A 3,823-nucleotide genomic window follows, 5' to 3' on the forward strand; every position below is an offset into this window, starting at 1 on the left:
CCAGAAAGTGTTTCTTTTATGGTTAAATTGTACTCCTTTTCAGTTGAGGCATAAACTCTCTGAGCAAAAGCTCGAAGCTGAGTATAGTTGTTCCAGGTCAAATCTGATCTGTTGCCCTTCCAAAGATGATAGGCCTCCTGTTTCTCCAAATAAGCACGTCTACAATCATCATTGAACCACGGTTTGTCCTTCACTCGGTACCTTAGCACACGAGAAGGGATACGCCTATCAATTATGTTGACTAGATTCTCATTCAAAGGGACAACAGGATCTACACTATTATATAATTGTGACCAATTCAAGCACAAAAGATCATGTAAAATACCATTCCAGTCTGCTTGGGATTTCATATAAATTTTACAAGAATATGATATATCAGGGCAGGCTGCTCAGTCTTCACTATCAATGAAATCAAGGCATGATCAGATGTCCCGACTGGAGAACCAACCCTACTAGTTATAACGCCAGGGGCAAGGTCTATAGAATACGAGGTCTACCCACGCGCAGGTAAATTGGGGGTTAGCGGGGATTAGAGGGGTAAACGTTAAGTGGGGGTAAGTTTCGTGACGTCACAGAGCTCCATTGGCCCGGGAAAGAGTACCATTCAGCATTAGCTTGCTTGGCAAAAGTTCAGTTTTCTTCATTATCCCGTTGAAAATAACATTTCTATTTCAGAAAAAAATTAATATTATAAGCTATTTTGATGACTAAATTTCGTTACAAAATACTTCCGGTGAGAAAGTTTGTAAGGAAAATGGTTTAAAAAGTCGCATATCAGAAAAGAACAAATATTATCCAAATCCTTTATGGAAATATTGTTTCACCAAATGTACAATTAAGCAATGTGCATGCATATTTAGATACATTTCTAAACTAATCATTTACTAATAACTCAAAACTAAATCTTAAAAATATCTATTAAAATAAAGTTGTACAAACACAATAGAAATAAGTGATCATGATTATTACATTTTACAATCTTCTAACTTTAATAGTTATTTTCCTTGCAGAAGTTATTTCTTTTAGTTAATATTATTATTCTAAAAATATTTCGTCAACGAACAAAATAAGTGACTAAAAGTGGTAATCCCAATTTATTAGGAATATCTAATGCTATTTTTTACTACTCTGTGATAACTTTTATTTATTTTTTTTCAATATTCTTTATCGGATCAGTAAATTCTTTTGATGCCTTCACTAATTCCTTATTTGCTGAGCTAATTATACCTGCCCACGAATCGTCCCCCTTTAATACAGATTTGTGCATTAGGGAAACTTGAGGGCAATGGAACCGGCGAAACAGTCTAGACCTTTCTATTTTGCATCATCCATATGTCCAATTATCAACTTCCCCTATACTTTTTGTAACATCATTTCCTTCACCGTCGCATTCATCGGGCAGACAAAATATCATCGCATATAGCCTTAGATCACGTTGTAGCGATTTTTCATCTTTATCTTGAGAGAGAGAGAGAGAGAGAGAGAGAGAGAGAGAGAGAGAGAGAGAGAGAGAGAGAGAGAGATAGAGAGAGAGAGAGAATTATTATCAAGAAAATAAAAGGTTCTAGCTGTTAAGTTATCTATTTTGCAATTGGGATCTGCATTATATTTTGACCTTATAAGGTAACTGTCTTTCTCTAATAGATACTATTTAACTGCATCTAACGCTAGGTGCTGATAGCAGACTTCCATTTATCACAAAAAGGTAAGGAAATGTTCAAGTCCATCTTGATTCATTCTATAAGTCAATAAAATGATTTATTAAATATAATTTTCTCCTTTTTAACAATATTGGCAAAGATTCACAAGAAACTGCCAATCGTATTTGGAATGAATAAAGGCAATTATTTCCCATTAGCTTCAATGATTTTACTCGGTGTCTTGCAATTGATGAAATCATCCTGATTTTGTAAGATCAACCCGTATCAATTTCTGAACATCTTTGTATCGTACGGAACTCCAGAGATAAATTGACTTATTTCTTCCCAATGCTTATCTAAAAATAATCTTTTGCTACAGAAATATTTAAGCGATTTCGTAATTGTTTCTAATATCAATTGTACAGCTAATTTTACATTCATACGCTGAAAGCCACTGACATTTATATGTTTCTCCAAATTTATGTGATATTTTCAGATCACTTTTACATTATAAGTTCCCTTAGCGAAGAGCAGTGGACAAACTCACCGTCACTTTGCTGAAAGCCATTATCAAAGAAATTGTTTCTTATTAGTCTCATGAGATGTGGAGCATCAGCAAAGACACAAACAACGTGATCGGTGATGCTGGATTTTCAATCATCGAATTATGCACAATTATGCATAGAGATTTCCATAGACTACCGTTGGTAGGACCTAGGTCGTTAAATATAAACATTACAGGAAAACTCGCTAGTTCTATCTAAATGATAGTATAATTTTTAGAGCACAAAGAGTATCTGAATCTTAGTCATAACTACATTTTTAGGCAATGCTGCCTTCATCAAATCATTAGGTGGAAACACGCTCAAAATTATTTGTGATTTGTCCTTAAATAATTTGATAACGGTCTTTAAAATTTATGGTTCGACATCCAACATATACTAACACAACTATTTAACGTAGAAATGGAAGAAAGATTGAAATATTGAACATCAGCTTCCTTGTAAGCAAACTGTAAAATAGTAAATACCGGAAAACAAAGGCTGGTAAATCAGACCACGGTGCGGTGTGACGTCATCAATAACCGCATGGCTAGCCTGCGCAGTAGAGAACACAGTTTGGGCCGCTGATGGGTGGCCAGGGGAGTCGGTGTATACGAGGTCTAAGCAATTACCAGACCTGTGAGTAGCTTCATTTATGATTTGCTCACAGCCTGATTCAGAGGGAAAGTCTAAAGCTCTTAAGCCATGGCGATCGGTAGGAGAGATAGAACTTAACCACTCCCTATGGTGAGCATTAAAATCACCAACAAAGACAAAAGAAGCCTTTCTATCATCTTCTTGTATCTTAGCCATAATGGTAAGAAGACAATCGAAGATAGAATCATCCATGTCTGGATTCCGGTAGATCGAACACAAATAAAAGTTGTTATGCCTGCCACAAACTTTTATTACCTGAATCTCATGACATCCACATTGATAGCAGGACTTATGAGAAGCAGGGTACTCGGTCCTAATATACACCGCCATTCCCCTGGCCCTAGGGATGGCATCACGTTTCAACATTATTGGCTTCTTAAAACCAGTTATAAGGAGCTCAGATGAGTGCCTCATATTAGAAACCAAAGTTTCTGAGCACAAAAGAATATCATACTGTCTGGACGCAACTGTAAGGTCTTGGATATTTGCATGAAGACCACGAATATTGCAATACAGAAGACGACATTGACGAAATCTAGGACGTACTGGTCCCGGATTTCGCTCAATGTCTCCAGACAGCATGAGAATTAATAGAAATAAAAAAGAGACATCATACTTAAAAACTAGATTAACAAGAATTATAACAAAAACAATACGTACAGAATTATAAACAAAGTGATTGATGATACCCATAGACTATAGTAAAAAGTCGGAAAAACTGGTCAACATGGAGGAGCCGATACACCATGCAAGGCTAAATACCCTCCAGGATAGCCACTTCAACTGAAGGGAGGACAGTAAGGATGGTTTTGAGAAGAAAAATAATCAGAAAAAGGAAAAGACAACCTCTTGATAAACCACCAGGCATCCACGGCCCTTCTATTAAGCCTGCCCAACACACCATTTCAAAAAAACAAGAGGAAGAAAAAAAAATAAGATAGAATAGTGTGCCTGAGTGTACCCTCAAGCAAGAGAACTCCAACC

Source organism: Palaemon carinicauda, chromosome 23 (genome assembly GCF_036898095.1).
Source record: "Palaemon carinicauda isolate YSFRI2023 chromosome 23, ASM3689809v2, whole genome shotgun sequence".
Classification (NCBI taxonomy): Eukaryota; Metazoa; Arthropoda; class Malacostraca; order Decapoda; family Palaemonidae; genus Palaemon; species Palaemon carinicauda.